The following is a 25,323-nucleotide window of genomic DNA, read 5'->3' on the forward strand; positions in this document are numbered from 1 at the left end:
TAGCTCGTGACCTTTCAGAACATGATGAAAGACAAATGTCAAGCCTTCAGGAGACAGGAGCATTCCCGGCTTTGCCGGGCAGTGTGTGCCGTCCACAGACTGTATTAATTTAGTATGGTATCAATAACCTTGAAATCAGGATTTTGCACTAAAAACCCAGGTTGATGTTTATTCAGAAACCAAAGAGAAAAAAAGGCAACTTTATTTAAAGGGGCCCTTTAGCAGCAAGTGGGCCACCAGCACTTAGCACTCCAGAACTGCAGAGCTGCTCACCGGCTTCCATGGCAACAGATGCTTAGGACTATGAGGACTCAGAGATGTTCCTTAAACAGTCTTTTCATTTTGCATATAATTCTAATTATAGTTGTGCTTGGCTCATTCGGCTAAGTAGGCCACACCTTGAGAGGAAGCATGAGCAGTCAAGGTTGCCCCAACCAAAATGCAGCAGCTCCCCCAGGGGAGAGAGACAAAGCATTCTTGCTGTGCGACATGAGCTTATTTCTGATTAGCAGAATGCATTTTTTTTTCTCCCTCTCTCAAGAAACAATCAGAAAGAAGCCACTTGTTCCCATTGGTGCACTAAACACAAGCAATCTGACCTGGAGATGTTCCTGGCAGAGCAAGCCCCGACCTCCTCCTTTCTGTGAGAAGAAGCAACAAATCCTTCCTCCTACTAGACCTATGGTAAGGTTAACCAGGAAACTGGTTGGCCACACCCCATGTTTAGAGTCAGCTAAGGCTGAGCTGAGCTCAGTGTAGACTTCACTTGGGAAGGTTTGGGGCTAGTCCTGCCCTTTAAAACTTACTGTAATGGGGCTGATTGTGGGTGAAATTATTGATATCTGCCTTGTTTTGCTGCTGTGGATCAGAGAGATAGATAGAGACACACAGAGAGACAGAGAGGGACCCTAGTCATATTTTCTCCCCAAAAAGGGCAACTAGTTTTGTCCACAGGGTCCATGCTTCCTTGCCCTGGGGGAAAAATACCTGGATACTGTTTCCAAGGTGACCCTGAATTCTAGCCCACATGACCAGAGAGTGTAGTGATGGGACAAGAGGGTGGTCAACAAAAGAGAGGCAAGGGCTTTATCTAACCTGGACCTCAAGATCTGTGCTCTGAGATGGAGGAAAGGGGAGCATTTAGGATGAAGGTTATAGATCAGCCCTACCCCCTTACAGTAGTTGGGAAATAGATTTTCAGATGTTGTGTGTAGGAATTTTGAATTTTGGCAAATAATTCTTACAATATTTGAAGCATCTCTATACAGAAGTTTTTATTTCCCTGAAATTCAAATTCAGCTAGATAGCCTGAATTTCCCTCCTTCTTTTCTTAAATCTACCAGTGATGGGAAGGCAGAGAAGGAGTTTAGAGGACTTGGCTATCTGGACTCCCTGGGCTTGAGCCTAGACCAACCCTAGCAAGATTAGGGATTCCTAGGCCAAGCATTTCCCCACTTCTAATCACTCCCTTCTCTAAGTCATCTGGAGTCCTAAAGTGGCTTCCTTGGCATCCTACTATTCAAAACCCAGGCCTGGCTGGTGCTGGGCAGGCTGCATCTTTGTTCCCACTTGGAGCCCAGGAGCCTCCACGAAGCAGAATGGGAACAGCTGTATTCACAGACAGAGCAAGTGTCTGAAGGGCTCTTTGCCAGCAGCCTAGAAAGCCCTCGGCTTCAAATCCCTGGGAATCTGGGCCAGCCTTGCATGCCACTCTCTTCACTCCTTAGTCCAGCCCTGCAGGGCTGGCTGACAGGTGGACTTCAAACTCTGGATACAAGTACGCCTGTCACATTTGATTAGAACCTGTGTCCTAAAAGATCCAAACCTCATAGCGGCCCACTCCATGGCTCTCATGTCCCTTCCTGATAAAGAACACCTTTTTCTACCTCAATGCATCCTGAATAAGCTAGAGCAACCCTATCAAAGGTTACATTTGGCTAAGGTAACCCCAGCAGAGAAAGCAGTTACAAGTCTTTGCCCTGGTGTAAATCAGTGGGAATTCTTGGCGAGCTAAGTGTGCACACTTTAGAAGGTGAAATGGGCTGTGGACAAAAATGAATGGGGGTTCAAGGAAAGGTGTCAGTTCTGATGCATTTGCAGATAAGCCCTAAGGTAGGCATGGGCCTGGTAGGTTAGGAGAGGAAAGGAAAGCGACCAGGTTAGTTGAGGCTAGATGTGCAGAGCAGAGGACCCTGGGGAAGAAGAGGAGAGTGGGAGATAATGAGGGATCAAGAGGGGTGGAGCCAGCTCACCACACTGGAGTTCTGCCCTGGCTGTTAGAAGAAGAAGGAATGAAATTTATGACACCCATCCCTTGACCTGGTGACAAGGGACACTGAGCTCCTATAAACTCCACTCTATACATCTGTGGGATGATGGTGTAGGACTAGTGGTATGGATGTGTGATCTGGGGTCCTGTCCCATCAGTGCCAATCACAGAGATGTGGAAACATCTAGACTGAGTTGTATGTACAGTGTGAGGAGATCAGTATGAACAGGTCTCTAGGGAGAACGATGGCTGAAGTTATAGGACAGCCCACTCTGGAAGATGGACAGAGTATCCCTTGAAAGGGGAGGCTGTGGGTTGTATTTGCAATTGTTTTAGCCAACCAACCAGCTCTCAAATAAAGACATGGCATCTTATTATTAATTATCAAAGCTCAGGCTTAGCTTAGGCATGTCACAGTAGCTCTTTTAACTTAATTTAATCTGTTTCTATTTTTTCTACATTTTGTTGTCTCTAGGCTTTTTACCTTTCTTTCATTCTGTATGTCCTACTTTCCTGCTGCCTCTGTGTCCATCTGGGTGGCCCCTGGTGTTTCTTTCTTTCTCCCCAAGGCTAAATTCCTCCTCCTACTTACTCTCTCTGCCCAGAATTGCTGCCTATATTTCCTCCCTCGCTATTGGCCATTCAGCTTTCTTATTAGACCAATCAGGTGCCTTAGGCAGGCAAGGAAAAACAGCAACACATCCTTACATAACTAAACAAATGCAGCATAAACAAATATAATACATCTTTACATTGTTAAACAAATATTCTGAAACATAAACAAATACAATACATCTTTGCATAATTAAACAAATATTCTGCAACAGTAGGTGCAGTCTTTTAATGTTACAGTGGAAAGGTCAGAAATCAGGGCTTATAAATGCTGAGTTTGAGATGTGTACTGCCTATGTAGAGGAAGTGTTCTTGATGTCAACCTGTATCCTGAAAGAAGTCAAAACCATCAGCTGTGTGTCATTTATATTTTACTATAATTTGAAAGTCTAAAAATAGATTTACAGATGAGAGTTGGAAGGCACAGAATAGAAGACAATTAACAGAGATGGATATGGATGGAGGAACCAGCCAATGTGTGTCCAGCCAGTGTCCCAGGGGAGTTACCCTATGGTGTTCCATCCTTCTTCTCTAAGACACTGTCTTCTGGCCACTGTCTTCCCCTGGGTCACTCCCTGTCCCAGTTTCTTTCCTATTGCAATGATAAACACCAATACCAAAAGCAACTCGACAAGGGAAGGATTTATTTAGTTTATGTGTTCTAATTACAGTCTATCATGAAGTTAAGGCAGGGCTAGAGCAGAAGAAGAAGCCACAAAGTAATGCTGCTTACTGACTTGCTCCTCATAGCTTGTTCAGACTGCTTTCTTATCCAAGTCAGGACCAGAGATGTCACCACCTATGGTTGCCCGGGCCCTCCCACATCAATCATCAATCAAGAAAGTGCCCCACATTGATGGAGGCAATTCCTCAACTGAGGAAGTGTCTCTAGTTCGTGTCAAGTTGATAAAAACTAACCAGCATTCCTTCCATCCTGGACCTTGGTTACTGTCCACTGTATTTATTATTTCCTCCTTAGCCAGCAAGCCATCCATCATTCATGTCTATCACTTCAACACCGATGAATAAGCAACCCTAACTTCATTTTAGTAAGTAACCCCTAATGTCTAGTTTTGTAAACTCTTTCTGGACAATACAATGGAAGGTGATTTCCCTCAGAATAAAAAAGGCATCAAGCAAACAAAGAATGTGGTGAAGAAATAAATGAAAGTAGAACGTGAATAAATGAGGAAGGGAGACTATGAAAAGAATGAAGAGGGTGGTCTGGGAATGAATGAAGAATGTGGAGCGTGAAGGAAGTGAGTGAAGAAGGTCATCTGTGATAAATGGAGGTGGAGAAGGAATGAATAGAGAAAATAGTCTGTGAATGAACAAAGGAGGTTGAGTATGAATAGATGCAGGACGTCGAACATGAGTGTAAATCAAGGGGACAGTCTATGCATGAATGAAGTAGGTAGGAGATGAATGAATGGTGGAGGTGAGGTGTGAATGAGCAAAGGAAGTGGTCTGTGAATGAGTGAAGAAGGTGGTATATGAATGAAAGAGGTAAAGAATGAAGGAAGGAAGTGCAGCATAAACAACTGAAGAAAGTGGCCCATGTATGAATGGAGGAGGCAGATCATGAGTGAAATGAATGAATGAGGTGACCTAGGAAGGAAGGAAGGAGGTGGAGTATAATAAATGAATAATGTGCCCTGTGAATTAATGAAGGAGGTAGAGTGTGAATAAATGAAAAAGTCTGTGAATGAAAGAGGGAGCATGTGAATAAATGAGGGATGTGTAACATAAACAGATAATGAGTGACCTGTGAATGAATGGAGATATGATAGATGAGCAGAAGAAATAAATGAAGAAATGAGGTAGCCTGTGAATAAATGAGGGAGGTGGAGCATAATGAATGAAGAAGGTAGCAGGTGAATGGGTGTAGGAGGTAGAATTTGAACAAGGAAGGCAGATGGTGAATTGGAAGCGTCTTCTTGCTAGTCTTGAACAGCCATCCGTGTTACTATGAGCTGATGAATGGACTCCCCCTGGAGCAGGGAGACATCAGAAAGGAAGAGAACATGTGTTGGCTAGCCATGAGTGGCTATGATTCTGCAATGTTCAGAAGCCTGGCGAGGGTCTCAGTGTCTGCAGGCTGTTCTGTGGGGACCATGCTAATGCTGGGACATTTACAACTGCTAGTTCTCTTGAAGAAGCTTCCGTAGATAAGTGTGCTGTGTGTCTGGGCTTATGGGGTGGGCCTTAAGAAACAGTCTCAGAGTTGGGGTCCAACACTGGCTCCCATGGCATGGTATGAGTACTGGGTGGTGGAGAAGTGAGCTGAGAGACTCCACATACTCTTGCTGAACACCAGCACTTGGCCTTATTTCCTGAACCAACCTGATCTGGACACAGATAGCTCTATTATTTGCTTAAACAAGATTCTAGCTGTGTATGTGAGGGTGTTTCTGAGCAGATTAACACTGGAAAGGTAGACAGAGGCCCCCAGATGACCTTCCCTGATCTAGGCTGCTCTCCACCCATGGGAGAAAATACATCAAGACTGAGGAACATGAAGTTTATTTTATAATGGGGTGACACTCTGTGGCTCGGGCTGAAGTCATTCACTATGTTGCCCACTGTGGCCTCATACTGTCCATCCCCCTGCCTCAATCTTCTACATAGCTGTGACTACAGGCCTGTAACCCTAGTGGGATGTTGGTCTCCTGTGCTCAACTTGGCCTGAGACTAGTGCTACACTGTCAGTTCCCTGGGTCTCCAACAGCCCTGTGCAGATCCTGAGACTTCCCACCCTCTAGGATTGAAAGAGCCAACTGCTTACTTTACATCTTACTGTTGTTAATAAATGACGCGTATGCATGTACATCATATGAGTGGTATGAGTGGGCTATATATATGTACACATATATATACATACATATATATGTGTACATATACATACATATATATATATATATATATATATATATATATATATATATATATATAAAATTTATGACAGAGTAGGACATGCATTGGCTTTGTGTCTCTGGGGAACACAAACTAATACAGAGAACATTCTGTGGGGGTTGTGTGGTAGTGTTTAATTCTCTAGTTACCATAATGTATGGAATTTTGATTGAGAAAGAGTGCCTGGATGCCCTCTCTGACCGTGTCGTAGCACACATCAGCTGCACAGTCACCTGCACCCACATTGCTCTCAGTCCTCTGCAGAGCACCTCCACTGCCCAGGGACTTCTTCCATATGGTCAAGGTGGTGTCAGGCTGGCAAAGCAAAATCACTGCTATTTGACTTTCAACTGTGAAATTGTGCAGGGATAGTATGAGTCGCTTGGCTTACAAACTCCAAGAAAGGTGAGAGTGACCTGGAGTCTGTGGTGATGGAGCAGGTTAATCTGAGTTGGGACTGCTGTAAAGGCCAACTCTGGCAGCCTGTGTTTCCTTCTCTATTTTTGATTTTTCTTGTTCTTTGCCTGACGCTTACAAAAGCAGATTTGCTTTGAGTGTTTGCACATTTACAAAATCCATGTGAAAACTTGGTGATTGAGAACAGAACTGATTTGATGCTGGGGAAAGACTGTCTGTGGGTTTCTTTAAAAGGTAGCAATTGCTAATGCTGCATTATAGAGAGCCCAAGGCTCTCTTATTAACACGCTTGCCCGGTTCAGAAGAATCGAATGGAGCCCAGACAGAAAACCCAGGTGTGCAAGGTGGTTGCTTCCCTGATACTGTCAGCATCTCCAAGACATCCTCCTGAGAGACTCTTCTCCATGGGTGGCCCGAGAGTGTGGGCAGTGAAGTGATGGTAGAAGCCATTTCCCATGGGACTCCTCCTGTGTGTGCTACAATGACTGCTTGCAGGTGGAGTCTTCTTTCCAACAGTAAGTAAATCAAAGCCACATTGACAACGTACTGTTCTGCCACAGCGCTAATGTAAGTGTATTATTATATAGGCTTCCAAGGGGCCTCTCCCCGAGCCTGCAGAGAGTGCCTTTTTTGTGTCTCACAGACTCTTGCTTTGAACATACCTCTGTCCAAATGTCCACTTCCTATAAGCACATCTGTTCTGCTGAGTCAGGAAGCATCAGAGGAGCCATCACTTTAAAGAGGCTCTCCCCAGTACAGTCAAATTCTGAGCTGTGGAGCAGACAGGGGTAGGAATTTATATGCATTTCCTAAAGGGAAGGGGAGACACTGAGGGGCACTTTAAGGGAACACAGAGCAAAGGAGGGAGAATGCTGAGTAGAAAGGGGAGTACATTCTCTAACTTGCAGAGGGTATGGTCTAAAGTCACAGATATATATATATATATATATATATATAGATAGATAGATAGATATAGATATAGATATAGATATAGATAGATAGATAGATAGATATAGATATAGATAGATAGATAGATAGATAGATATAGATAGATATAGATATATCCACGTATACTAACACACCACACATATGCACACATACATATACCATATACAAACACACCAAAAACACACATACAGACACACACATGCATGGATAGCCCACATATACAATACTCATTCTTTGCAGCCTTACTCTAAAGGCCTTCCTTCCTAGCATAAATGAACTGGCCATTGTCTGTGTTTCCTGTCTTATTTAGGTTGAATACACAGGTAAATAACAATCCCTGGACTTACTGTCCACAACCTTCCCTTCCTCAAGAACCTTTGCTGGCTCACCTCTAACCTCCGCATGAAGTTCAGGCATGTCCATAGCCTCCCATCCCTACAATCATCCCCTCTGGGCTAGCTAGTGTTATGTCAACTTGAACACCAACTGGAGTTGTTTGAAAAGAGGGAATCTTAATTGAGAAAATGCCTTCATAAGATCTGGTTCTAAGGCATTTTCTTAGTTAGCGATCAATGAGGGAGGGCCCAATTCATTGTGGATGGTTCCATCCCTGGGCAGGTGGTCCCGGGTTCTATAAGAAAGCAGACTTGGGAAGCAAGCCAGTAAGCAGCACCCCTCCATGGCCTCTGTGTCAGCTCCTCCGGGTTCCTGCCATGTCTGAGTTCCTGACTTCCTTCAGTGATGAACAGTGATGTGGGAGTGTAAACCAAATAAATCCTCTCCTCCCCAGCTTGCTTCTGGCCCGTGTTTTGTCACAGTAATGGACACCCTGACTAAGACACCCTCCTAACATTTTCACTTTCCTTTTAGATTGGTTTCTGCTCCCCAACTCTCAGCTTTTCCCCTTTTCCATTCCAGCTTGAATCCCTATCCCTTTAGGAAGAAGCATTTTCAGACAGTCCTCACCAGGAGTTCCTCCTGGGCTCTGTTACAGTGACATTTCTGCATTGTGTCACAGCTCCTTGGTTGTTGTGACATCTTATTCAGCATTGTGTGTGTGTGTGTGTGTTTGTGTGTGTGTGTGTGTGTGTGTGTATCAGAGGCTGTTCAATGACCTGAATTCAGGTCTCCATGCTTGTGTAGTGAGCACTTAACCATCTCCTAAGCCCCAAGTGCTGTTTATTTTCTTTTAAACAATCAATTGACAAATAAACTCATACTGGTTCTTACCACCTGCTACATAGCAGAGCCGGGGTAGAGATCCTGTATCATTAAGCCCAATGCATGGTGGTGTACACTTTCAATCCTAGCACTGAGGAAGCAGAGGGAAACACAGCTCTGTGAGTTCAAGGCCAGCTTGGTCTACATAGCAAGTAAGAGGCCATCAAAGGCTACATAATAAGAAAAAATATCAATAAGTCCAATGTTACCCTCCGTGGAGGTGCATTCTAGTACCAGGAACCCCCTGTGGCATGCCTTGGAAGCTGGAAGCTGGACAGAACAAGTAGAATGCTAGAGATGTTTCACAGAGACCTGGTGCTTTGGAGGAAGACAGGTCAGGGACTAGGGCAGTCAGATAGCAGGCCTGCAGGCAAAAGAGAGATGGATGGCACTGAAGCTCTTCTGAAGAGGTCAATGCCTGAGTGGGAAAGCATTCTGAATGGCTGTGAGGGCCACACAAGCACTGATGATTCTATGCCTGGCACCTCAAAGTTCTTTCCAAAAGGAAGCTGAAAGTTGGAGGCCCAAGAAAATGTGTGTGTGTGTGTGTGTGTGTGTGTGTGTGTGTGTGTGTGTGTAGGGGGTCCATTTCCATGATCACATCCCATCTCCAACATTCAATGGTGAATAGTGTCTTACTATTTCCATTTTACAGACAACACATTGGGACTTAGGAAACTCTGGCCAACGAGGGTATCAGATTTGGCTCTGAAAACCACCCCATGATACTACACTGCCTTCCTGCAACCCCAAAACAAGCTAAGGAACTTCCTGGAGGGTTGATTTTGGCTCAGTAACAAGTGAAAATTGAAGGCTGTTGGATGAATCTGGCTGAAGGGAAGCTACAAACCACTCCTTCCAGGCACTGAACAAAGACTCTGGGATGGACCATGAGTGGGGAGGGAGGAAGAGATGCTTCTACAAACAATGGCACTTGGTCACTCATCAACACACACACACACACACACACACACACACACACACATACACACACACACATACACACATACACACACACACATACACACACATACACACATACACACACATACACACACATACACACACACACACACACACACACACACACACACACACACACACACACACACACACACACACACACACACACACACACACACACACACACACACACACACACATACACACACACATACACACACACATACACACATACACATACACACACACACACACACACACACACACACACACACACACACACACGGGGAGGACTGTGCACACACACACACACACACACACACACACGGGGAGGACTGTGCACACACACACACACACACACACACACACACACACACACATCTTATCATGGAAAAAAATCTTTGGAATTGGACATTCTGATCTTTTTTTTTTAAATTGTTTAAGGCTCCATTTGGCTTGAGAAGGCAACCAAATGTAAATGCAGTGAATATGGGAAGCAACCATGGAGCTGCAGTGGGTATGGGCCCATTATTTTTATGTCTATGTTATTAAAAGTTCAAGTATAAAATAAAACATGTGTGCACGCGCGCGAGCGCGCGCACACACACACACACACACAATTTAAAATAAACTCCCAATCCTTCAGTTTACATCATTAAGCTTTTAAGTTTTATGTTGGCAAATATATCCTTTACAGCATTTGTTTGAGTGTCTGGATTTCTAGGGAAATCATTTAGAAACCTTGGCATGTGTGGAAATTCTGAGTCTAATGCTTGTGTGGGTTGAGGGTCCCATCACTGCTCTTCACCTGGGCTTGTCTTTAGGCTGATTTTTCATGGAACCCAGAGCATGTGTGTTCGCTCTCTGGGCATTTCTACCTCTCACACAAGACCAACTGTCGCATCTGTCCATTATGATGTGATCCATCAAGCTTCCTTTCAGTCCTTCACCCTACCTCCTAGAGCTGAACACTGGTGCTTTATTTCTCGCAGAGACACCAGCACTGCAGAACAATTAATGATGTCGGCTTGCTGGCCTCACTTATGAAATATCTTCTGTTACAGACACTCTTGGAGGAAGAACTAGAAAAGGGCGCACACATGTGCCTTTTCTCAATAAGCTACAGAAAGAGAATTGGCCTTTTGATAAATGCTTTCTGGGAGTTGTCTTTAAGGGGCTAATTTTTCAAACTTAAAGAGAGAGCAAGAGGAAAGAAAAAAGCTTCTCAATGTTCCAGGTAACTAATGACTTAAATGGAAGCGAGGAGATAATTTGATAAATACTGTCGGGCATTGACGAAGCCATGTGCATCTGCTTCTAGTAAGAACTTGGCCTCACCTCCCTGATTAGTAGCAAAGGTATTTTCTTTTGGAAGATTGGACTATTTTTGAATTCTACTGATTGCACTAAATTGAATGCCATATTATAAAATCCATTTCAACTTTTATGGACATCCCTGCCTCCTCCAGGGGCTTCTTTAGGCATTTGGTTTATTGGGGAAGAGTCATTTATTCCCTACAACGATGCCCACGGTGCTGACACATAACGGCAAAGAAAATAAGCCACAAAATTCAAGTTCTTATTGCAGAACAGTGTTGACTTACATGGTTTTCTTAAAATAATGGAAAATGTTAGAATATGACATCCTGGGGAAAGCCAGGGGACTCTTGCGTAACTAATCAAAATGTTGTCATCCCCAGAACACACTTGTAATGTGACCTTTGCTTGCTGATTCAGAGTGAAGGCATCCTTTTGAAAAGGCAGAGGTTTCAGATGAGTCTTCCAGGCTGGCAGAAACTCCGAGGAGAGAAACAACACCCAGAATGGTAGTGTCATCAACCTAAGGACACCATTCCCCACCCCCCCCCCCCCCCCCGCCATTCTCCTGAACTGTCAGAGTCAGGCGCCTTGTAGGTTCTAAAACAGACCCTTCTGTGAGCACTTTCGTAAACATCAGCATGCTGGTTTCCTAGATTTGAACTCAGAGTGTAGCACAAGGAATTCATACAGCCATTCAAGCAGTCAAGTTACCTCACTGTGGATCTAGGAAATGGAAACAGACTATCTCTAGCCTCCTCCCCAATCCTTCATCCCATTTCTGCCCTTCCTGGTGTGTGTTGATTGGTGCAGTATATCTTGATGTTAGCATCCTATTTCAGAAATGTTCTGACATTATCTATTTGGAAGTTTGAGCCTGTACTGTATGCAGCTATCACAGCACCCATTTCCACTGATGCCAAATGTAGCCTTGAGTGGAATGAATTCCGATAGCTTCATTGTTAAGTGCATGGGAATCTGAAAATCTTTTTGTGGATAACAAGGTTAGTATGGGCCGACTCCTTCCTTCTGCAACAGCCTGTTATCAGTTCTCCCGAGTACTCTGTCACTAGAAGTGTTCAGTTCTAGAATATGTATGAAGCCACAAATGATCAAGAAAGCTAAGTTGTAAAAAAAAAAAAAAAAAATCTAGATAGCAGAACTGAGAGGAAATGAAATAATGAGGATCTGAAAGAAACAAGTTAATACAGATTTGACCATTCAAAATAATTGCATGTATCCAAAAGAGAATGATGGCTCCATTGTTTGTTTCTCAGGACATTAGGTTCCATGCATAAATGGGAGAGCATACTAAGCTAAGTTGCCCTTTTCATTACTAGAATCTAGAGAATCTATTCATCTAGGCACCTATCAAACTGTGGAATTAGTCCGCAGGATTTCTGGCAGGGGGAGGCCAGAAAAACAGCAAGAATAATGATTCCACAGTCACCTTTAAATTCATATTTAGACTTCTTCTAATCTATTTTTATCTCACATGTGTGGGTAGATGCCAAAGCAAGTACTCTGTTACTATTTCTAGCTTGTTAATAATCAAGTAATATTTTCTCAGTCATTGACATTCTCATCTGTTGCAAATGAAAATCAAATTTGCAAGATGCAACACTTTCCGGGAAACCAGACCTGCTATTTCCTTCTCTGAGCAAGAAAGACACGTTTTTAATCAGCAGTCAACTCTGCAGTCTTTGGAGTTGGTTTAAACTAAGTCAGCAACTCTGATTCTTTTATTTGAAGAACAAATAGCAGGGTAAAATTCCTAAGCCTTAGCAATACACCATCGTAGCTTGCCACCAAAAGATTTTAAATTCTTCAATTCAAAAATGCTAACATAGTCTCTCTCCTTTCTTTCTTTCTCAGCCCCCTTCCTGCTTTCCCCTCTTCTGCCCCCTTCTTCCTTCCTCCTTCTCTCCCTTCCTTCCTCTCTCCCTTCCTTGCCTATTTCTGAATTTGTATTTTTAGGAAATGAGAATATTCTCAGTGCTATTGATGCTTGGAGATCAACAACTGTGAGTAATGGTTCTGTTATCTGCAAGCTGGGTAATCTTGGAGCCTTTGTCCTCACTTTGCTTACCTGTAAAATGGGTGTTAACACACTCAACTCTCAAATTTGTGAGTTTTCAAAAGATAATCATATAAAGACACACCATGTCTGTAATCAGGAAATCTTTGAATTATCTGAAACTTTGAGTTACATATGACAAGAATCAGAGCCCCAAATGCACAGTGGAACTCCTGCACTCAGTCAACTCTCTCCCTAAGGTACTCCCCTCGCTAAAAAGAGACTCATAGACATGGATTTAGGTGTTTCTCCAGAGTAAAGAGAGTGCTTACCATGTATGAGGTCCTGGGACCACCTCATCAACAAAATGAATAGATAGAAATAAACAGATGATGGATGGATGGATGGATGGATGGATGGATGGATGGATGGATGGTAGATAGATAGATAGATAGATAGATAGATAGATAGATAGATAGATAGATGGATATAAATGGATGATAACTGGGTATTTGAGTAGATACATGGATGGAAAAAAGGAAGGATGAGTGAGTAGATGAATGAATGATTGATAGATGGAAATGAATGATAACTGAATAGGTGAATAGATAGATGGGTGAATAGATGGTAGGTGGATGGATAATAGATGATAGATGGCAGATGGATACATGATAGATGTAGGTACAGATAGATGGTAGATGAATGAATGCATCTATGGACAAATTGTAAATGGATGTAGACAGACAGATAGATGATGGATAGATGATAGATATATAGATAGACAGACATAGAGATAGAAGCTCCAGAGTTGCAGGATGATTGCTTTGTGCCCAGTAGTAGGGAATCTCTATAGTAATGGTGCACACATCTAAGCAAAAACTCTCCATGGGTTACTGCTAGCTGACACAGTATTTTACCATGTACAAATATAGTAGTATTTGTGGGGGAGTCACACACGTCCCCTGTGAGGCTCAGAAAAATGTCAGTTCTCACTCATCTGTAGCTCCTACACACCCACAGGTAGTGAACTGGATGCCAACTGTGTGGTTTTGGCCAGGCACTGGACTACTCTGTTTTCTCACTCATTGCACTTTGATAATTCTGTCCACCTCACTGAGTTGTTGCGAGGATTCCAGAAGACCTTGAACACAAAGCATGAGCGAGGGATTGCTGCTCAATAAGTCATTGATAATTTCCAACTATTCATAATTTCTACGAGTCCCATATTCCAAATTCCTTAGTAAATTAATGAAAGTCCAATAAATATGTGTAGTAATAGTAGTAGTATTTGCTTCATCCAGACCTTGGGCTATAGGAGTTGAAGGAGGCAGTGCTTCCTGCTGTTGTACATGACCTCTTATAAGTGAAGGGAGAATGGTCACATGTCCCTTCTCCCTGCTCCTGCCTGTGAGGTGGATTCCCTTCCGGTCAGATCAGAGGATGACTTCAGCTGTCTACTTTGTTCTGTATTCATGAGTGTATTTCCTCAATTTGTATGTTAATAAATTCTGTTATCCATTTAATAGACTCACATGGATTGATCATAATAAATGTTTATTGAGATTAATTTATAAGACAAAAAGGCAAAGCATATATTTGTCAATGGTTTGATTGGCCTTTGTGGTTAGAGCAGGCAGGGAGTATTGTCCAGCCTATAGTAGGTCCCCTGTGAACAGATCACAGAAAGCCCCATGGTAGTTATACCTGTCTACATTCTGAAGGATTCTGATGCCTAGGGGAGGCTGCAGGAAGCAAGTGCCCCCCATACCCAACCACCTGCTTCTGCCTGACTCACTGGTGTATCTACTGCTGCCAAGACTGAAAAGATGGCACATGCGTCTGAGGTGCTCAGCACACAGCACTCAGGAAATACACACAGTGGGAGCACATAACTCAGAGGGGCCAGCCTACTCCTGCAGAACCTTCCCAAATCACTCTTGCTGTCTCTCTTATCAGACCTTTGCTCCTGGCCACTTAATGGCTGGGATTGCCTTGTGCTCCTACGTCTGTAATGTTTGCTGTGAGCATCCATGGTGAGTTAACCAGAGCTAGGAGCATAGACCAGAAAGGATGGAACCCTGGGATGCAGGTGGAGAGAGCCAGTTTGGAGGTGTAGAGGAAAAGGGAAGGCTGTCAAAGCATAGGGTGAGGACCAGAGCTGCCCTGATCTGGGTTCTGCACCTCCCACCAGGAGCTGTCTCTGCCCATTGTCTATCAAAGTTCCCAGGTTGGCCTGTTTTATATCAGTGCATTTCCTTGCATTTAGAAAGCACTCCTTATAGATAAATTCAAGCTGCCCCTCTCCAGCTGTGGGTACACTCAAACCACATAACTCTTAGACAATAAAGTCTCTGTTTCTAGGGACTGTCATTCAGATAGATAAAGGGAGCTTCTTTGGACCTCAACCTTCCATTCCTGACTTTAGATGGAATGGCGCTTATTTTACTGTCTCCTGCTCACAGACAGAGGAAGAACTCTGAACCATGCTCACCAATTCTGCTATAGTCCCTCCTCCACCCCCATACCCATATCTCATGTTATTAACAGCCCAATGCACAAGGGCTAGCCTGAAGACGTTCTCCTTGAAGGGAATACAACCACCTCCTCCGTCCCTAGTTTGATGGCTGTAGCAGGGCCCTTGGCACAGCAATTGGTCCTGTCTTGTTCTCATTTCTCATCCCCAGTCAGAAATGGATGATGGAAAGTCACAATCCCAGCATCCAAATCCCCATGCCTCCTATTTTAATTTCCAAGTCACAAAATAACAGGTGCGGCCTGTCCCCAGAAGGCAGAGGGTGGGGGTCAGGGGGAGACCCACTTCCTCTTGGCACCCAGGTGCACACCCCTAGCATTTCACACCACTTAAAAGATTCAGCCCAAACTGCCAAGAATGTGTTACAAACACAGCCCTTCCCGAAAATGGATCAAAAACACTTTGTAATGAGTGTAGGAGCCAGTTTCAAAAGGGCTATATAATCTAACAAAATTCCCAGTTCTGGGTTTTTGACACTCATATAGCCCAACACAGGATAAGAAAACGTCTCCCCAAATATTTCCATGGGCAGAAGTCGTTCTGTAAATAGGTTTACCCAACAGACATCTTTCCGAAGGGTTGTCTTTCATTTTGGGTGTTTACATAACAGGTACACATCCCTGGATGCTCTTTGCTCCACAGTTAGCATGTTTTAGAAGAAGAGCAATATGAGGTTTGGGATGACTTTCTGTCCAACAGTTACTAGGCAACTATATCCAAATTCCACATTTCACAAGAATCCTATCTTAGTGTGTGTACATCTACTTACTTGGGGACCTCTCCTTCCATCAGTCTTCCAAGCCGAGAAGGTAGCCGGCTATTCATATGTTGGGGAACACACCCACTGTATAGAGCTGATCACACAGTGGCTGGAGAGAAGAGCTTGGAGAAGGAGCCCGGCCACAGTAAGAATCCCCCGTGCACACACTCATGCCTCCAAGGAGATGCCCACTACTCCATTTGAATCCCACGTACATCTGTCTTCATGTACCACTCAACCACGAGCTCTGTGGAACTGTAACATGTCTCTTTAAGAGTCCCTCAGATTTGCACCAACTAGGCCACTGAAAGAGCAGAGTCTTAAAGGAGTCTTTGGACCACCTCCTTTATACAAAGGCAAAGCACTCTCCTTGGCCTTCCCAACCCAAGACTCAAGGACTTCCAGATGGCAATAGAAGCTGCTTCTTTGGAGGGCAGAAAGGGCTAAGGAGCCCATCCTCTCACCCCGTGCTGCCCCTCTGTCTCTGTACTCCCTGCTACAATGATACCCTGAAGCCTGCAGCTGTGCCAAGAACCAACAGGAACCAGTGTGTGACAAGGGTGTAGCCACAGTCAGATGGTACCCACTCTGGGCCTAATGGTCCTCTCTCCACTTCAGGCTTCTTCCCAGTCTAATATCTCTGGGCTCCAGGCTTCACTCGGGCCAGAGGCTCTGACTCCAAGAACACCAAGACAGAGAAAATCGATTGGATTAATCGAGAGCTCACCACTGGAGATGCTTTTGTAAAAGCAGCCCGTATGTAAAACACGTAAAGTGGGGAGCTCTTAACGTGTTTCTTGTTACACGACCACTGCACGTTTGTCCAGAGTTCGGGGCTTTCAAATCACATAAGGTTTTATGTGATCGTTATAAAATCCCCTCATTTCCCAAAGGCAGGGTAGTAAGGATTAAGTTTGACTACTGAAGACAGCTTTGTTGTAAATGGTCTCTAATGTCACAGAATAGCTTGGGAAGAGAGGCTTATTAAACAAATTTCGTGGGTTACAAATCATTAGAAGCAATCACCCACCGTGTCAAGTTCATTTGCTTAACCTGAAAGGTATCCATTTAGATGCTTAGAGGAGCTATGCAAATTGACATGGTTCCCAGTGCCCACAGGAAAGCTGGCTGATGTTAGAGAAAACCCAGGGAGTCCCTTGAAGAACTCAGGCTAGACTGGAACACAACTTCTTAGGGCTTTCTCAACTCTTCTGTAAAACAAACAAACAACAACCAAACAAACAAACAATCTCATGGTGATACGGGCCCAGAGGAGAACAAGAGAATATCGGTTAATCCTAAAATAGGAAACCCCAAAGGATTCTCATTCATCCAGGCTACTAGATAGACTTCTCCTATGGAGAGGTCAGAGGTAGTCCTGTGAGAGGCAGGGCAGGAAACCTGCTCTCAGATTTCTTGAACTACCTTGTCTTCCTCACTGTTCCTATAACCAGGCTACCACCCCATCCATAGCAATCAATGTTCCTTTAGTGATAAGGGCAGTTGGTGAGGACACCTGGGGTGAAAGGATGAAGGAGAGAAGCCGAGGGCTCTTGGTTGAGAATAGTTTGGGTTTTTGGAAATGATTTCATAAAGGAGAAGTACTTGCTGCAGCCAGGACATGGAGATTGGGTTTCAGTTTGGTCCATGGAAGAAACCAGGAAGTCATACTAGATAGAATCCTTTACTTCCACAGGCCCAGTCCTTGGTCAGAGGACCATGACTCCTTTCACTAGCCTCTTGGTTCCTGATCCCAAATAGTCCTTAACTCCTTCCCAGCTAGGAGCACTGAGTTCTGCTGAAAGAGTTACATGCATGGTCTATGTCCTGCTCTGGGTGACAGTACACGCCATATGTATGGAATCAGAAAATGATCTCTCCAGGGTTGGTTTTCTCCCTCCTCTGTGTGGGTCCTGGGACCTGGACTCAGGTCTGGAGGTTTGAAGGCAAGCATCTTTATCCACTGAGCCATCACTTTCACATTGGGTTCAGGATTTGATAAAGGTGGTATTATTGAGAGGTGGTAAAAACTTGTCAGAGGGAAGTTCTGGATGTGAGAAGTAGGTTCACTGGGAATGTACCTTGGAAAAATGTCTCTGATCCTCTGCCTTTTTCTTCTTTTCCCTTCCTGTTCCACCTGAAGTGAGCTGTTGGCTCTGACCTTGTCACATCCTCTTGCCTCATCACTGTGGTGGTATTGTGTTCCCCAAAATATTGTGCACTCTAATAAACTTATATGTGGTCAGAGACAGAACAACCACAATATTAAACATGAGGATAGGGGGTGGTAGCACAAGCCTTTAATCCTAGTGTTCCAGAGGCAGAGATCTGCCTGTATCTCTATGTGTCCAAGAATACAGCCAAGCATGGTCACTCATGCCTTTAATCACAGGAAATAATGGCAGGAGGCAGAAAGATGTTTAAGGCGTGAGGACGAGGAACTATAGCCTGGTTAAGTTTTTAGGCTTTTAGCAGCCATTCAGCTGAGATTCATTCTGGATGAGGACTCAGAGGCTTCCAACCTAAGAAAACAGGATCAGCTGAGGAATTGGCAAGGTAAGGTGGCTGTGGCTTGTTCTGCTTCTCTGATCTCCCAGCATTGACCCCAATACCTGGCTCCAGGTTTGGTTTTATTAATAAGACCTTTTAAGATTCGTGCTACACATCACAGTGTGGAAACAAGGCCAGCCTACAGTGGACTGAAAGGGTGAGCCAGAAACAGTAGTTCTTCCCTTTGTCTTTCTCAGACACTTGTCACAGCAATGAAAAGTCTAACTGGCCACACTCAGGAATTCCTACTAAATTGTAATCCAAATTTTATGTGCTTATTTATTTATGGGTATAGGTATTTTCTCTACATATAGGTCTGTATCCTATATGTGCCTAGTGCCTGAAGAAGCCAGAAGAAGGTATTGGATCCCCTGGGACTGGAGTTACAGACAGCTGTGAGCTCTCATGTGGGTGCTGGGAATTGAACCCAGATCCTCTGGAAGAGCAGCTGGTGTTCTTAACCTCTGAGCTACCTCTCCAGTACTGCAATCCAGATAGTTTGACAAGTTAAGATTCTTATATTAATTGTATCTGCTTCAGAGTGTACTTGTTGGGATCTCAACAGGAACTTTGATTTATCCTTGGTGTTTCTCAGTTTCAGTTCTGTTAGGATCCCAGTTCTAATTGCCCAGAATAGTGTCAGGCTATATGGGATCTGGCAAATAGTATCCTTACTCAATAGTCTGTTGATATCACATGAGCACATACAATATGCAAGTATGGTCTACATGTGCACAGCATAGATTCTTATTTAATTACTGTACAGATGATGAACTTAAGGACCCAAGAAGTCAGAGTTTCCTAAAGTGTCTTAGGGAACCAATAGGGAAGAGCAGGACCCAGGATAAACTGTTTCATGTCTCTTTTCCCTGGGCATAAATGTCTGTGTCTGTGTGAGCACAGTGCTGAGGAAGTGTGCTCTGTTCATCACTCTAACCAAATACCTGAATGAAAGCAAGCCAAGGGCTGGGGAGGAGCTCTCTCATTTCTGAGAAATGCTGTCTGTCCATCCTGGAGGGGAAGGCATGCAGCAGAAGCAGGTGATCGGGGCACAGAGAGTTGAATGCTGATGCTCCATAGGTGCTTGCCTTTGCTCCCTTTTCATCCAGTCTGGGACCTCTCAGCTCTTGGAGAGATAACACTACCCATATCCAGGGAGTGTCCTCAGTTCACCTACTGGAAATCCCTTCCAGACTCGCCCTGATGTGTGTCTCCTAGGTAATTACAAATCCAATCAAGTTGATGAGAGTAGGCACCACAGAAGGACCTCGAGGATTGATTTGATCATCTCATTCGCCTAGGAGTCTAGTTCTATCTTCTGTCAGCAGTTATTCTTAGCATGTCCAGAGGAGGTGACATTGGAGGTGAGGAGGGATGGCTTCAAAGGGTTAATGATGGCCTCTGTGAGTCACTGGCACTCATCACATAACAAACCTTGATGAGTTTCTCTGAGCAACATTTCCTAAAGGTGTTAATATGTTGGCTCCTCCAGGTACTAGTATTTGGGCCAAAATCAAGCAGGGGAGCTATACAATGGGAAGGGGAAGGTATCATCAAAACCCCACAAGAACCATAGCATGTATGGTTCTTAGTAAATGTGCATCCGGGATGGGACCCTGAAATCACTAACATGTATGACTCTCTGAAGCTTCAGGGTGATGCCATTCCCTAAGGATGTTGTCCATCAAGTCAGAGACCATGGGGCTCCAATTAAATACCACAAATTGGGTGGCCTGAAACAATGGAAATTTGTTTATAGTCCAGGAGGCTGGTAGTCCTCACCTCCTGTCCAGCATCTGGTAGCCACAGGTGTATCTGGAACCCCTTTTTCTGCTCTTAAGGACAGCAGGTCTATCAGATTAGGGTCCTCCTAACTTGTGACCTCATCTTCATGTGCTACCTCGGCGTATTTCCAAATTAGGCCACATTCTGGAGGACAGAGGGAGAATTCCAGCAAAGTTTTCCTAGTGGGCAAAATTCAACTTCTGTCACCTCACATCAGAGCTGGATACCCGCACTAGCTGAACAGCGATTGAGCCATTCCTGTTGCAAGTGCCAAGAAGACCTGAAAGACAGCCCTGGCCCAATCTACAGGTGCAGCTCCAGTTGGGCACTGACCGGAGGGGTTGGAGGATATTCCTACTGCTTCCACCGCTCCTCGGGTAGACAACTTGTGACTGTATCGCAGTAGCTAAACTGCGGCATGGGGTGGTGAGGCCGAGGTGAGAAGGTGCAGTCCGGCTCCGGTAACCAGAAGGCTGATGTGGCACAAATTTTAGGGTGGACTAGGAACCGGTTTCAGGCCTGGATGCTCTAGAGAAGATGCACGGAGCGGCCGCCCGGCGTCACAAACTGGGCATGCTCTGGCTGCAGAGAGCCCGCCCCTGTGCTCCCCTGCCCGGCTTCCGGCAGCTCCCGACCACGCCCCCCGCGTGCGAGGCTGACTTTACTCTCTCCGACTACACGCCCACAACTCAGCGCTGTCTGTAACGTGACTCCTCCCCGCGCGCTCCAGGCTCCTCCCCAAGTGCCAGGCCCCGCCCCCAGCTCCTGCATGCTGGGGGAAACCTGCTTCTCTGTGCTTGAGCCTGGCGTTCAGGCGTGCAGGCCCCTCTGCACCGTTGCAAGTTGTTGAGTGGCTGCACAGTTTGTAAGCTGGTGAGTTTCGGGGCACAGTGTGGGGCCCTCCCTAGAGAGAGCGGAAGTCTGGAGCCCAGGGTGACCGCCGCTGCTCTGAGTTGTCTTATGGGCCCTTTCCTTTCTCCAGGACCTCTGCCCCTCCTGTACAGGCTTTGATGAGTTTGCCTCACTTTCCCTGGACTTGGGGTGCAGTAGGCTAATCTGCTTGGTAACTGTCTTTCTCCTGCCATACCTCCAGATAGATACCCAACACTTCAAGCCTCTGCTGGTCCTCTTTCCCTTCACTGCTGACCAGGGCATGAGGATCCATCCACTTCACCTCTCTTTCAGGAAGCTTCAAAAAGTGCCTGCTCAGATCCACTTGGAGCAGGCCCATGTTTCTCATAGTTCATTCCTTCTTGAGAATAGGAGAAAATAACCAAGTCTCAGGGTCCTGCAACATCATGGCTGGTGTTAGGCACATCCATCTGGTCAAAAGGTCATCCTTAAACACTTGAAGTAAGCAGATGGAGTTAGCCAGGCACTTCCCGAGTCAGTGACAGTACAGTGACTCCAGGTCATGCATGTCTCACCCAGTGGGTCTAGGTCTTTGTCTTGTGAGGTCTCAGCAGTTTTACTCCTGGGTTCCTTATCTTGAAACTGATTGTTCTGAGAAGCAAGGTTTGAGTGTGTGTGTGTGTGTGTGTGTGTGTGTGTGTGAGTCCGTGTGTCCTCAGACACAGGAAGCAGCTTGTGAAAGCGTATAATACAACCTGCACAGTCCATGTTAGACCTGCTCTTCATCTCTCTTCCCTGACAGGCAGTCCCAGATGACTTTATTAATAACTTCATATATCTCTTGATGTCTGCAATACTTGTGATGCAGAGTCCTAGGTAGCTGTGGGGGTGTAGGAAGCCTGGCTTGTGGTCAGTGTCCTGTAAGCTTGGACATATTATCTGAGTATCTGCCAGAGCCTGAGAATGGCTGGGCAGAATGGTCCAGCACTACTGGCCTACCTGAGATTTCATCCCTTCTGGGGCTCTCTCTGGGTCTCCACCTAGAACTTGGCAGTGAAATGGTGCCTCACCTTCTGAGATCTGTGGGAACCAGGCTGCAAGAACTCTGCTATGCTAAAGGTACTTCTTTTTGGGAGTATTCTTTAACACTGAGGGAAAAAATCCATAAGAGTATGGGTTTCACTAATATGTGGCATGGCTCTGAAGAGGTCTCTGTTGTTATGGAAAGTTTAAGAAGCAGAGCCCCGGATGTACTAGTTAGGCAGCTATGTCTTGGACTACAACCTTTCTGTGGAGAGTGAAAGGCACCAATCTCTGGGTTCTGTTCTAGATGAGTAGGCCTCATCTTGCTTGGCCTGTCTCTACTCCCTCCCCTCACTGGGCCTGCCTTCACAGGCTTGCCATTGTCTTAGTTTTCTCTTGCTGTGCTAAAACACTATGATTAAAGCAGCTTGATGAGAGAAGGGCTTATTTGGTTTATAGGTCCTGATGCCAGTCCACCATGAAGGGAAGGCAGGGCAGGAATCTGGAGGCAGGAACTGAAGCAAAGACCACAGAGGGATGTTGTTCACTGGCTTGCTTTTCATGATTTGCTCAGCTTGCTTTTTTTATATACCCCTGTTGTGCCCAAAGCCTGGACCCCCAAAAGACCACCAAGAGACCAAACCTGATGCAAAAACGAAGAGTCTTTATTGCCAATTAACTCAGGCCTCTGTCTACCTGGCTCAGGAGCAGAGCAGGAGAGAGACCTCAAGCAGCATGGGGTGAAGGCTTTTATAGTGGCTAGACAAGTGGGGTTTGGAGGGATTCTAAAACTGCAGAGTTACAGACTTGAGATTGGCTCAAGCCCTAGGGGTATATGGATTGAGCTGATTGGCTGTTTTGGGTCCAGGGAGTTGCAACATTTTAGTCTTAGTGGAAGTTGTTTGTCTGTTTCTCATTGGCCTTTCCCTGTTGGGGGAGGCATTCATGGTTCCCTCTATAACTAGGGCTAAAGTCGGGGCAGTGGGGGCACAGGGGGTGGAGGGTGGGGGTGGGCATCCTGCTCAAGTCTTGCTATGGCTGCAGTTCTGCTGAGGCCTGGGTCTCTCGCTCAGGGACCACCTGCAAGGCCGCCCAGGTTGTCTGGGCAGTTCCACCCCAGTCATCAGTTAACAGAGATACGCCCACAGGCCAGTCTGATTGAAGCGTTTTCTGTGTTGAAGTTCCCTCTTCCTAGATGACCTGAGCTTGTGTTGAGTTAACAAGTATACTAACTAGTCCAGTCAGTTAGGGTCCCCTCTGGCCTCATGCAGGGACACAGGCAGGAGAGACACCTGAACTGCTCCCTTCCTTCCTTAATACTGTACCCTTCACAGTGATTGTTAATAGATGCCAGCTGAGTTTGGTGGCTCAAGCTTCGAATCTTAGTACTTGAGAAGCTTCTCATCCCAGTATTGAGAGACTGAGTCAGGAAGATTATTGCTAGGAATTAAAGGCCAGTTTGGACCACATAGTTGTTTCAGGCTACTTTGAGCCAGGGTGAAACTCTGTCTTTAAAAACACGACCAGTCAACCAACCAAACAACCCACTTAAGTTGCTGTGATTGTTCTTCATTTACAGAGCACCAACTTTTAGGATCCAGTGGTCAGACCGTCAAGACCAACACCTTGTCAATACCTTTCTTAGATGTTCAATCTGGTTTTGATAGGAAGCAACGGGAGTGTCACTGGTGTCTCAGTTCATTTTTCTCCCTCTCACAGGACTAGTCACTTGCTCCTCTACTTGGGATATGGCTGCCCCTCCCCTGAGTAAGCTGAAAATACTATACAAAAAAGGGCATCACTTATCTGACCCCGAATAGCCCCACCCAACAGCACAGTGCACCACGACACAGACTCACATGCCATCCAGACTTTTTGTTTGTTTGTTTGTTTTGAGACAGGGTTTCTCTGTGTAGCTTTGCACCTTTCCTGAAACTCACTTGGTAGCCCAGGCTGGCCTACGAACTCACAGAGATCCACCTGCCTCTGCCTCCCAAGTGCTGGGATTAAAGGTGTGCATCACCACCTCCCAGCTAGACTTTTGACATGCATGGCATTGGTGTCTGTAAAGTTCACACTTGAAAATCATGCAATTGAATTACAAAAAGATAATCACAAAAAAATTTTCATAAAGTTTTGATAAGTTTGTATTTTTTTTTTTTTTTGGTTGGGCCACATTCATAGCTGTCCTCAGCCACATGTGGCCCATTGGGCACAGGTTAGATGGGGCTGCTTGTTTCTGTGGCTTCTCTTAGCCAGAAGGATCACAGACCATTAGCCCTGGGGAAGATGAAAATCCAAAGCATGCAAGGTGCCTAATGTGTCCTTAATGCTTTGTTTTGTGGGAAAGCACAAAAAGTTGAGTGCACCATGAAGCTGGGAGACAGTCCTGTCTCTTCTCATGTCGTGGTGACTTTTCCAATGCCCCACCCTGGTGTAAAGCCCCCCCCCTCCCATCTACTTTCCCCCAGATCTTTGGCTTCTGGTTGGGTCTCTGTCACCAAGAATATCTCAGACTCTGGATGACCCTGGCTCGGTTGCCACCACAGCTATGCCTGGCCCTGTTTGGGTGAGCAGATGGCTTTGCCCAAGTTCTTACTGAAGGCATTGGTGTCTGACTGCAGACTGTTATTTAAATAAAGCCTGAAGATTCAAATCAGAGACCTATAGACCATTCCACTGAGCGGAGTGTGGCCTCTTTCAGCCTGTCCACACACACTGATAAACAAACTGGCCCACACCAGTTCTGGGGTCTGAAATGAAAGCGACAGGGTTTGTCTAGGAGGGAGCAGTTCTTTGCTGGAGACTGGCCTTGCCATGGTTGACAGGATGGATTTTCTTGTTCTGTTTGCTGTGGAGGCCTGTACAAGGCCTAGATAGATAAAAGTTGGAGATGCAGCATCGCGGCCTGAATATGTTGTGGTGTGTGTCCTTGTTATTTAACTGTTGGCTTGTGGCAATAGTCAAGCTTTTTGACTTAAAAATTAGCAGTAATAAAGGGCTCATTGAGGAGGGCTGTGTGGTTTGGGGAAAGCCACATAATGAATGTGTGGAGTGTAATGAGTGACTTATCCCTTCCTGTAGCTGTTCAATGATTTGCCTTAAGAAGGGGACTAAATCCTTTGGTGACCTTCTGTGACCTT

At 45.2% G+C, this 25,323-nt stretch overlaps 1 protein-coding gene across 1 annotated transcript in view; it reads left to right on the top strand.

The window, feature by feature from the left end:
- Positions 1-21,039: 21,039 nt before the first annotated feature.
- Positions 21,040-25,323, top strand: part of Mgmt (O-6-methylguanine-DNA methyltransferase) — a 248,898-nt gene continuing 244,614 nt past the window's right edge. Inside the window, exon 1 of the mRNA XM_036204159.1 lies at positions 21,040-21,178. The gene's annotated coding sequence lies outside the window, so the exon portion shown is untranslated. The remainder of the gene's footprint in view (positions 21,179-25,323) is intronic.

This window comes from Onychomys torridus, chromosome 1 (assembly GCF_903995425.1).
Source record: "Onychomys torridus chromosome 1, mOncTor1.1, whole genome shotgun sequence".
Lineage (NCBI taxonomy): Eukaryota > Metazoa > Chordata > Mammalia > Rodentia > Cricetidae > Onychomys > Onychomys torridus.